This window comes from Ambystoma mexicanum, chromosome 6q, assembly GCF_040938575.1.
Source record: "Ambystoma mexicanum isolate Mex_15411 chromosome 6q, UKY_AmexF1_1, whole genome shotgun sequence".
Taxonomy (NCBI): Eukaryota; Metazoa; Chordata; class Amphibia; order Caudata; family Ambystomatidae; genus Ambystoma; species Ambystoma mexicanum.
Genome location: NC_090937.1, coordinates 273225043 through 273237451, shown reverse-complemented (window position 1 = coordinate 273237451; position 12409 = coordinate 273225043). Strand labels below are relative to the sequence as shown.

The 12409-nt window shown below is 51.7% G+C and overlaps 1 protein-coding gene across 7 annotated transcripts in view; it reads left to right on the top strand.

Annotated features, from left to right (window-relative positions):
* Window positions 1–12409, top strand: part of FAM13A (family with sequence similarity 13 member A) — a 2868510-nt gene that overhangs the window by 1792885 nt on the left and 1063216 nt on the right. The window lies entirely within an intron of this gene.

Here is a 12409-nt window from a genome sequence, read left to right as displayed (position 1 = left end):
GTTGAAAATGCAGCCGGAACCCAACTGTTGCCCCTCGACTCATGACCCTGCAGAGGGGTCGCAGCGCAGTCCGTTGGTGTCCCCAGTGGTAAGTACACAGTACACAGTGCCACGCGTTACTAACGCACCAATCACTTTTCCGAACAGCAGCAGATCAGGAAGCATGGGGCCCGCCAAAGGCTCAATCAGCACCCGCTGGGCTGGATATACGTGCAAGATCCGTTCGTACTGGAATCAGGCGCTGGTTAAAGACCCCCTCTCGGCGACCTCCTCTAGCTACGGCTGTCCGGCCGATGCAGTTGTCTATCACAAAGGGGAACTAGGCGGACGCGGCCATCTTAGGCTGCCAGGCCACATACCACACATAAAGCGGCAGTGAAATGTAGACTGCTGAAACAAAACAAAGACACCAAAGTTGCCCCGGGTGATCTCACGGGCCTCCAACAGCTATGCCCATGGTTCAGTTGCTAAATAATGAGTGGGGCATCCCAAAGCTGCATATTTCCTTGGCAGGGCTATGGAGCTCACAGGTCTCATGACTGCATTAGCCTACAACCCGGCTGCGCCCCCCGGGCCCTTGTATTTTTGAAGTTTCCTACATGGGTATCCCATCTTTTGTTTTGAGTCCACATCTGTGACAAGAATAATGGCCAAGCTCCTTAGAGACTTTGAGTAACTTAAGGTCTTGAGTAAGTCTCTTGACAGAGCTTGCTGTGTGTGCCGCACTGTTTGGTGGAAGCCTTTTTGTACTATTATAGTGGGGTACAGCCTGTTGTATCTATGGGTGTGCCCCATACCAGGAACTCTATGTAAAATCTGGTACTGAGAACAGGTGTAAAATCTATTACAGAATACAGGTGCAATGCATTTTCGAGTATAGACTGATCGCTGCTAACGATATAGTCAATTAATTCAAACAATGGAAATTGAAGCCAGTTAACATGATTACCAATTAAAAACATGACTATGTGTGGCTGCCTCTTTAAGTGACAATACATTTATTTGATGATGTTACAGTTACAAGTTTCTTTATAAGCATTTTCTTAGAACTGGCACCTGTTGGGACAATGGCTGGTTAGTGCATCTCCCTGGCAGCTCAGATGGGCGTAGTTTCACAGATGGCCTCAAGAACACACCAACTCTTGAAGACCGTTAAAGGGCTTTTATTAGTTTTAATAATGTTTAACTAAGGGCTGTCCCCCTCTCCTCCCCACAGGCTTGCTTCCCCCCCTTAGTCCAGACTTTGCTAATCGCCAAGCTGGTCACTAGAGATCGGTATGGGCAATAACCTGCTGCCTCATTCCCTCTTTTGTCAATCTAGGTGGATTCCAACCTGGGTCCCACAATATAAATGATCTTGAAGCGTTGCCTTCCAGTCACGCAGTTCTCACTTGTGCTTTCAAGCTTTTGTTCTCCATTCACTGAAATTCTTTCCGCCCTCTGCCTTTCATCCAACTCTCCTTCCTTCTTTTCCTCCCACTTTCCACTTTCTCTTCATTTCTGTCTAGCCAGTCTTATTCCTTCTGATGTCTATTCCTACTCTCCCTTCTCTTCACTTCCCTCTATGCTCGTTTCTCCACTCCACTACGATTACTGTCCACTCCCTCTCTACACTACACCCCTCCTTCTCTCAGTCAATACTCTTACACTTACTGTCTTTCTCTTCACTCACCATACACACACTCACACCCAAGCACTACTTCCTCTCAACAATACTTCACCTTTTACAGCTTTTCTGTAATTCTCCACACTCCGCTGCACTGTTCTCCCTTCTCTTCTTCTCACTTTCCTCTTTTTCTCATTCACTTCCTCTCTGTCACTCTGGTGTTCCTCCTTCTCACATCTACTCGCACGCTCCCTTCTCTTCTGATCTCCACTTGCCTCCCTACTACACTCTAGTTCTCTCTCTACTCCCTGTTTGGCTCTCTCGTTCACTCTCTTACTTGCTCCCATTTACACCACCTACTCTTACATGATTTGTCACTCTTCATTCACCATACACACACTCCCACTCAAGTACCACTTGCTCTTAACAACCAATGCATTTCCTGAACTAATTTTGTGTTATCGTCCACTACACTCCTCTGCATCATCCTTCCTCCACCTGGTCTATTCGTCTTCCTTCTCCTCATTGACCTTACCCGAACAACCCACGCTCCCCCGTTCTTCCCAGCTCTTTATTCTCCAGCATGGGGTCTGGCATGGATTCACATGCTCATGAATATTCCCCGTCGTCAGGCTGGGAATCCTCTGTAAAGAAAAAATCAGTATCAGTTTCGTTTCTGATCTGTCTTTCGTAGTAGTAACCAATCACTGATCTCTGCGTCATACTGACCACAGCCAATGACTGCCCTCTACCTATGCCCCGCCTCTGGCAGCCATCTTCAGATTTTTACCGCACGTTCAAGTGTTGGGATCCTCGTGCTATTGCTCTCGAGCGTTAGTGCTATTTTTTCACGTTTTTTCTCAGAAAAATTTCTCTTTTTCGGTCAAAAGAGACTCAAGCTCCACCGTTTCTTCATCCGATCAACGGGGACCCGTGTCGGATTCGTCTACGCCCCTCAAGGGTGAAGATTTCGTCGAGCCACGCTTTTGGAGGACTCCAGAAGTTTCTCAGGCCCATCTCGGACATGGCCCAGGAGAAGGGAAGCTCGACGCCCGGAAAGCTGTTCAGGGTCTGCCCTGGATGCCAGCTTCAGAATGTCTTTGAGGACGAACACTCCCTTTGCCTTTACTGCCTACATGAGGACAAGACGCACGTCAAGAAGGACTGTGCGTTTTGCGGCAATATGTCGGAGCGGACCATGAAGGACCGCCATCAGCGTCTCGCCAACTGGCTGGAAGGAAAGAGCCCGTCAGGCGAGAAGAAGAAGAAGAAGTCCGAGCGGTCTTCTAAGACCTTTGAGGGCGCCCCGGCGACGGGGGTCCAACAGAAGGCCAAGCACCGCGAGTCCGCTGGCACCGGGAGCGCCGAACGGTCGGGCTCTATGGGCGCCAGGCAGGGCGCATCCTCCCCGGCGCCATCAACCACGAGCCAACGCTCTGGCTCGGGTAAGAGGAAGGCCGAGCACCTGGCGAAACTCCTGGAGAGACCCGGTCGTGCCCTAAGGCCCCATCGGAGGGGGAGCGCAACGTGGTGACCCTCCCCCCAAGGAGAAGGCAGTGAGCGCACCTAAGGTGGTGAAAGCCTTGATCCATCCGGCCAAGGCCTCTATCGAGACTGTCGCGGCGGCCCTGGCTCAGCCTGTGGAGGCTACACCAGTGGTGGCGACCCCAGGGCCCAGAATCTCCCTGCCACCGTGGAGGGAGTCCTCTTTCATGCCCATCGACAGGACCCCCGTGAAACCTCCGACGGAGAAGAAAAAGGGGGGGCAGGAGGTCGTCGTGGACTCGGCCTCAACCTCTGAGGAGGAGCTGATCGAAGTCCTAGGCCACGGCTCTGGCGTGGAAGAAGGCCATCCTGTCGGGGGGACCCCGGCGTGGAAGACGACGAGGGCGTCGAGGATGCCGACGGGGCTCCTGATCGCCCGTCGGATCTCCCTCAACCAGTGCCGCAAGACAACTCGGCGGCCATTTTGTTGGCTATACAGTCCTTATGCTCGGAGATAAGGACGAGACTGCTGTTACCACCAACGGAGGAACCGCTCCCGACGGGGGACCCGGAGCCAGGCCCTTCTGGGAGCCCTCCCCCTAAGAGAAGAAGGGGTCATCCTCCACCTCCTTTTCAGCCATCGCGCCCTGTTCAGCCCTCCTCCCCGTCCACGACACGTGGGGATGATACGGGGACTGACACGGCCGCGACGGGTACAGACGACGAGGTTTACGACGGGGATCTCCCGTAGGTCACCTCCCACCCGGGCTTCCCCGCCCGACGAGATTGGATCGTTTCACTCCATGATCGCCAGGGCATCTGAGCTTTTCCAGCTCTGCCCAGAAGAGAAGAAGAAGGAAGGTTTCCTTTATCAACGGCGCGAGACCAAGAGGAAGACGGTCCTCGCTATACCTCTATTAGACGATATTTGGGATGAGGGCCTCGCCCTCCTCAAGAACCCATCCACGACGCCGGCTAGAAGGGATTGGTACGAGAAGAAGTACCGGGTCCCGGGCGCGGCCCCCTTGTGCCTTCGGGCACAGCCGACCCCGGACTCGGTCGTCTCCGCGGCGGCCAGGAAGAAAGCGGGGGGGGCGCGGCCTCTACGTCAACCTCCCCGCCGGACGACGAGGGAAAGAAATTAGACACGATGGGACGCAGAGTCATCTCGTCGGCAGCGACGACGATTAAGGCGGCCAACGCCTTGGCTATCGTAGCCCGCTACGACAGGGAGTTGTGGTACAAACTGGCCCCCCTGCTGGACTTCCTACCAGACAAGAGGGCGGAAGCCCTAGAGATCTTGCAGGAAGGAGAGGTGGCGTCGGACCACGCCATTACGATTGCGACGGACATCGCTGACACTGGATTTCGCCAGTTGGGCAACGGCGTGTGCCTTAGGCGGCGTGGATGGCTCAAGGCTACTGACTTCCGTCAGGACGTGCAGACCAGAGTCTTGGACATGCCGTTCGACGGAAACAACCTGTTTGGGAAAACAGTGGACGATTCCCTTCAAGCCATCAAGGCGGAGACGGCCCGGGCTCTTGGGGTTCTCCAGCAACGGCGGCCGCCCTTTCGGAGCGGCGGAGGCAAACAGGGTGCCTCCAAAGGTTCCAGCGGCGGATTTTCCACCTACCGTCAAGCGGCCCGTTCGTCGTCACAGGAAGCTTACAGGGGACGAGGCAAGTCAGGCGGACCCCGCCGTCGTCGCCAAGGAGGGCAAGGCGGCAAAGCCTCGTCGAAGTAGGACTGAACCGGCTGTGGGGTCGGGCCCCCACCGAAGCACCCCGGTGGGAGGCCGGCTGGTGAGCTTCGTCAGCGTGTGGGAGTCCATCTCCACCGACCGTTGGGTGCTTGACGCCCTAGCTCAGGGTCACGCGCTCAAGTTTCTAAAGAGGTGCCCGCTAGGGGTGTCACGGTATGGATTTATGGACGGTATGATAACCTTCTTGCCAAGTAACGGTATACCACGGTTATCGCGGTATAGCACACATGTTAAAGTAACCTTAATTAATACTTTGTGACCATTTTTGACTTTTCTTAACAGACTTGCCCCACAAAAAGTTATCTTTTGTATATAAATGTTCTAGTAGAAGTGACAAAAGTGGGCAATTGCTAATTGGGAAAACCAAACTCCCTTCTTCATTTACTGAATGCACTTTGGCTGCACTGAGTGCATAGCAAAAACTGACTGCGCATATCACCAGGGTAAAGAAGCCCTGTTCCCACGCTGGACAAATGTCTGGATGAGGGTATAGGTAGGCATGAACTTCAACCCTTTCTATTGAAGTAGACCCTAAAGCCTTTGTGGGCCCTGTTAAGCCAATAGCATTGTTTAAGGGGTCATTTAGGGTTTCAGCTCCACAACTAGGATGCTTTTCTTTGTTCTGCAGTTAATGCCCCTTGATAATCTACACACCACAAAATTAAGGCACAGGCTGACATAGGCGAGGGTGACCCAAATCCCTGGCAGTCCCCGGCTTGGCAAGAAGGTTATTATACCGTCCATAAATCCATACCAATCCCTGGCAGTCACCGGCTAGGTCAACAGACACAGGCAGTAGCAGTACAGTCATCAGTTCTACTGAAACTACACCAGTCAGGAACCCTTCGCCTGTCGATGATCAACCTACCTTCAATGCACAGCTGAAGAAAGCAGCAGCACATTTCGACATTGAAACTGGGGAAGTCAATTTAACAGGCGGGGATTTGGTAATAAGCGCTTTTTTCGTAGACAACGCCAGCAACAAAACCAACAACAACAGTATTCTGCCAGCAACTACCAGGGTAATAGTGGCCAGCACAATCGGGGGTCAACGCCATGGCAAAGGGAGAGGCTGGGGTTCCACCCCCAGAGGCTCCCAAGCCACCAACACCACCAAGTGACGTGAAGATTCGCGTCCCCTCCCATGCAACGCCGATCGGGGGCCGGTTAACATCCTTTCTTCCAGCATGGGTGTCACTTCAAATGTATATTTGATGGACAAAGATAAATTGCTCCAAAAGGTGATCAATAATCACAGACCATTTTCACCCTGCTTTCAGCTAGTGGGTGTGGTGCGGCAGTGATATATTTGGAGATTATTCAAATTCAATGATAAAAGCAGGGACTTCACACATTGTAGTATGCATTAGAAAACACGTTCTCCATTATAATCTGTTACAATCTAAAATGTCATTTATATAATCCATAATCCTTATGTTGCACTGAATTAACTAGTTCCTTCTCATTCCTTACAATGTATTGTTTTTGTCATCAGGGATGTCCTCCTGGGATACAAAACTGCCCCACCAGAAACTGTTTGTACCCATAAAACATAGTTAACATTTTCTCACTGCCCCTTTGAATTTGAAAATCATAAACTAACACTGTGTTTGTTAACATATGCAGGCTGCTTTCTCCTGCTTTAGGGAATGGGGCTCCCCAAATAACATTTTGAAATGGGTAAGCATGCATCTTCAACCAGATCTAGAGGTACCCTTAACAAAACAGCTGGTTAATGGATATTTCCTGGCAATCACTCCGTATCACTCCGTATCCCAAAAGTGGGGCCAAAGAAACCATGAACACGTGCAAACATTTTAAATATTTGGTTCATGCTCAGTCACCGCCAAGCCCCTGTGAAAACCAGGACATGGGACATATTCTATTTACTAAAATGGTTCGGGACCTTGTGCAATTGCATACTTCTCTTTTTGGAACAGTCTGCATGCCACGAAAGTAGCCTATAGGCTTAACGGCACTTCAGAAATGTTTTCAAAATGCAGACGGTTGCCATGTAAAAGGAACAAACAACATAGCTCATGTTCGCGTATAAAGCAGCCTTTTTCAGTACGATTGGACTTTTCTGATGGGTGTAAACTGATAGCATGCAGGTCTGGGCCCTCCGCATAGTTGGGTGAGCAGAAGCAAAGACTATCCTTAAGTTTGTTGACCACAGGCCTCTCCTAAACTATATTTAGCACTTTACTCTGCAGTGTCCACACTCCAAACCTTGGAGACAGTGGCTCACTGAAATGGCATTTGCCCAAACAAAGCAGCTTGGCCCCAGACCACCACTCAGCTTGTGCAAAGTGTGCTGCAGGACAGGGGTTAATGTGTTCTTCTGTGGAGTGTTCAAAGGGCCTGGACCAAATTTATAGCTTTATGATCCTGCTGGCAGGGTGGTTGCTGTGCAACGGGCCTGCCGATTTGCCTGTCTCTCTCAAATAACTTTGTGTTTCAATAAGTAACGAAAGCAAAACAAAATGGAAAAAAATACAAAGCTTTCTTTACACACACAGGCTCTGAACATGGACAACAGCCCTTCTCGCATTGCACATGAGAGGCTTTTTGTCATGCAGAAAGTGTTTATTTTTGTGTGGAAAATAAAAAAAATGTATTACTAAAGGGCCCAAGCAATACAGCTGTGGCACAAGATTCCAATTCCATTTTTCACTGGAGCCTCGTGCAGAATGCAGCTTCGCCTCGTTGACATCAGCTTATCTGTTGTGCTCAGTGGGAGTGTTAGCTTACTTGAAAGTGACAGGCAGCTGCATGCAATTTAAACAAAATAGTAAAGTGGTCCGAACTTCACTGTCTGTGTGTGCAGCCCTGAACAAATCTGCTTTGCTGCCTTGCCTGTCGCCCACGTGTTCATCTGTGTAAGGGGAAGCCACTGAAAACAAAACTGCTTTGATGCTGAACACACACGGTAAACCGGTATGTAGAAGGTCAAGGTTATTGTGATTAAATGAGGAGGGTCACGGTAATTATACCGGTATACCGGTGTACCGTTACACCCCTAGTGCCCGCGCGTCCCCCCTGTGGCCAGGAAAGAACATCACGTCCCTCAACTTCTCTTGGAGGTAAAGGCGATGCTCAAGAAGGGCGCCATCAAGCTCGTCCCAAAGAGGCTTCGGGGCTCCAGAGTTTACTCAAGATACTTCCTCGTGAAGAAGAAGACGGGAGGATGGCGTCCCATCCTGGACCTACGACGACTGAATAAATTCATCAAGGCACAGAAGTTCCGGATGGTCACCCTCCAACACGTCCTGGGTCAACTGGAGGAGGGCGATTTCCTGTCGTCGTTGGATTTGGAGGATGCCTACTTCCATATTCCCATCCTAAAGGGACACCGAAAGTTTCTCAGGTTCGTGGTCCAAGGGCGTCACTACCAGTTCAGAGCCCTCCCCTTCGGATTGAGGTCGGCACCCAGGGTGTTCACCAAGTGCCTCGCACCGGTGGCGGCGCAGCTGTGCCGAGAGGGGATCCACGTCTACCCCTACCTGGACAACTGGCTCATCCGAGCAAAGACGAAGGAGCTCGCCGTGGAGCACACGGCAAGGACCGTCCAACTGCTCACGAACCTGGGATTCTCCATAAACTACGCCAAGTCCCACCTGGTGCCCGCTCAAGACGCACTGTTTCTGGGAGCGAAGCTGGACACAGTGTCGCTTCTGGCCTCTACGTCGGAGGAAAGGACGAGGGCCATCTTGGGCAAGGTGCAGCGGATGCTGGTCGCGGACGCGGCCAGGCTGAGGTCCATCAAGTCCCTCCTCGGAATGATGTCTTCTTGCATTTATCTCATCTGCCTGTGCAGGCTCCGGATGCGCCCGTTGCAGGAGTTCCTGGACGCGCGCTGGATCCAGACGACGGGCAGCTTCGAGGAGAGGATCACACTCGACGAGAGTTTCCGACGAGCGATCCGGTGGTGGGGCACCCACGCGCATCTGACGGCGGGCATGGACTTCCAGACCCCCAGCCACCAGGAGACAGTAACCACGGATGCCTCCCTGGAAGGGTGGGGAGCGCACACCGAAAATCTGCACGCGAGAGGCCTTTGGCTTCCGACGGAGAAGTCCCTCCATATCAACGTCCTGGAGCTCCGTGCAGTGTTTTGGGCCCTCAGGTCCTTTCTTCTGTCCCTCAAGGGCAAGGTGGTGAGGATCTTCACCGACACCACCACCACCATGTTCTACATCAGGAAGCAGGGCGGTACCAGATCCCCAGCCCTGTCCAAGGAGGCGCAGGATCTGTGGCATTGGGCCGTCGCCCAAGGGATGTTTCTGGTGCCGTTTCATCTGGCAGGGATAAAAAACACCATCGCCGACTCGCTCAGCAGAGAGCTGCGCTCGTGCCACGAGTGGGAGCTACGGCAGGATCTAGTGGACCGCCTCTTCCGACGGTGGGGCACACCCCAGATCGGTCTGTTCGCGACGGCGACGAACTCCAAGTGCCGGAGGTTCGCCAGCAGGTTTCCCCAGCCGGGGAGCATGGGCGATGCTTTCTCGTTCCCCTGGGAGGGCCTGTTTCTATACGCGTTCCCTCCATTGCCATTGCTGATCCGGCTCATCAACCAGCTCAAGAGGTCATGGTGCAGGATGATCCTCGTCGCACCTGCGTGGCCGAGGCAGATATGGTTCCCGGACCTTCTGGACTTGTCAGCGTCCCCGTCAATCAAGCTGCCAGTGGACGCGGATCTTCTCTCCAGGGAAGGAGGTGCCATCCTCCATCACGACCCGAAGTCGCTGAACTTGCAGGCCTGGCTCCTGCAGCGTTAGAGTTTGGAGGATACGACATACCGGCCGACTGCAGAGAGGTTCTTGCAAAGGCCAGGGCGTCCTCCACTCTTAAATGCTATGGACACAAATGGAAGAGGTTCTGTGTCTGGTGCCACGCACAGAAGATTAACCGTCTACGGATTACGGCTCCCCAGGTACTGCCGTACCTTCTGATGCTGGCCAAGGCTGGACTGGCGCACGCGTCCATCAAGATTCATCTTGCTGCGATCTCCCGATACACCAGAACCACGGGGCGGACGTCTTTGTGGTCTCATCGTCTGGTGAAAGAATTCATGAAGGGACTGTTCAGATCGTTCCCGCCGGTGAAGGCTCCGGCCCCGGCGTGGGAGCTCAACCTGGTGCTGACCAAGCTCATGGGATCTCCGTTCGAGCCTCTGCACTCTGCTCCGTTGAAGTTCTTGTCCTGGAAAACAGCGTTTCTGGTGGCCATCACCTCCGCACGAAGAGTGGGAGAGATCCAGGCCCTTTCCTGCAAGCCCCCGTACTTGACTTTTCACGACACGAGGGTAGTGCTCAGGACGCACCCCTCCTTCATGCCCAAGGTGCCGTCGGACTTCCACCTCAACGAACCCTTGGTGTTGCCTGTTTTCTTCCCGTCGCCTTCGTCGCCGGCCGAAAGGACTTTGCACTCGCTGGATGTGGCTAGAGCGCTGAAGTTTTACGTGGACCGCACAAAGTGTTTTCGGAAGACGTCACAACTTTTTGTGAACTTTGGACCTGTCAATCAGGGGAAGGCTCTCTCAAAGGCCTCCATTTCCAGATGGCTCTCCGGCTGTATCATGTACTGTCATCGGTTGGCAAACCGACCGCTGCCTGGCCTTCCGAGAGCCCATTCCACCAGAGCGATCGCAGCTACCACGGCGTTCCTATCTGGTGTGCCCTTGCTGGACATCTGCAGGGCTGCTACGTGGAGGTCGACGCACACCTTCACGAAATTCTACTGCGTCGATCGGGATTCCAGGGAGGAGTCCAGGGTCGGCCAAGCAGTGCTGCGCAATCTGTTCGCCTAAGGTGAGCCTGGTGAGGAGGTAAGAATTGCTTAATGTTGAGTTTGATGTAATGCTTAATGTTGAGCCTTTGCCACCTCCCGTGGTTGTGCATGTGTGTACTGCTATGTATTCTTTATTCATGAGCATGTGAATCCATGCCAGACCCCATGCTGGAGAAGGAACAAGTTACTTACCTGTAACTGTTGTTCTCCAGCATGGGTCTGGCATGGATTCACATGCGAACCCTCCCGCCTACCCCTCTGCGGCTCTTCACTTGGTCATACTGCCACTTCACGTGCTACCAAATCTGAAGATGGCTGCCAGAGGCGGGGCTTAGCTAGAGGGCAGTCATTGGCTGTGGTCAGTATGACGCAGAGATCAGTGATTGGTTACTACTACGAAAGACAGATCAGAAACGAAACTGATACTGATTTTTTCTTTACCGAGGATTCCCAGCTTGACGACAGGGAATATTCATGAGCATGTGAATCCATGCCAGACCCATGCTGGAGAACAACAGTTACAGGTAAGTAACTTGTTCCTTCTCCTCCTACCCTTCCTATTGCCCGTTCTGCTTACCTGGTTCCCAATGCCAATTGGTGCTTTTTCTTTTCTCCTGGGGTGAGTTACAGAGGTTGGAGAACATAAAGCATCCTTTAAGCCCTACCCTCATTTTAAATGCGGAAAGACAATTTTGGACCTACTGTTCAGTGCGAGATGGATTTCCTGACTGCCAGCCTTTTGTAAGCAATGTTCCTCAGACTGTCTGTTTGCCCTTGCCTCGCTCGGGTTGTTTTTAAACTCTCTACCAAATGGATTTCTTTGTGTGTGAGTCGTACACAAGAATATAGAGAACACTGGCCAGCATTTTAAACGCTAGGTTTGGAAGTGTTACTTGACAATTGCAACACAGGCACAGGTAGAATGGACAGACAATGAGGCCCTTCAAATTCCCTCCCCCCGATGTTGAGGCAGGACTGGCTCTGGCAAACACAGTGGTAGGATTCAGGCACCAGGTTGAGAGGGGTCCCCATTCCTCCTTGGCAGGGTCAGGAATCTGACCCTGTCACAGTAGGACGAATCAGTACATGTTCCATCTCAGAGTTTTGATAGTGATTCATGGATTATCCAAGAGAATTAGCAAATATTTAGGGATTGCAGACTGGGTCAGAGATTCAAAGCCATATGAGAGGTTTCTGAGACTTGGTAAAATCTTCATGTAATATCCGACTGGCGATGAGATGTAATTTAAAGTGGGGCATAATGTGATGGCCAACACTGTCTGTATCTGGCTAGAAGCGAAAGTGTTGCTCAAACTGGAGCCTGATGGTGTTATCCCCTATCCTTACTCACCTTTGCCCTTCCATGTTCCGATAGTGCTACTCACCCTGCTTCTATTCCTCTCTCATAACCGAGTGATACCAAAGCCACACCATACTTCTATGCTGGATACATGTCTTGTTGTGGGCTTGTGGCTCAATGTTTGTGCATGTGACCTTGATTTTATTTAGATTTATAAAGTGTGACTAATCACCCAGAAGGGTATCTTGTTCTGGCTGAGGCTCCACAGGTATTCCAAATAATACATTTATGGGCAATGTTATAATGCTTAAAGAGGCTGGTCTTTAGGTAGTATTAGATTATCATCTATATTGCGCAGGTCCATGTGCATATTTGGCTTCTTTATGGTCTAGCTGCATTGCTATATTGTTATGGTGTTTTTATGATAACAAATGACGATTTCGATCACAAAGTCGCAGCGATACAA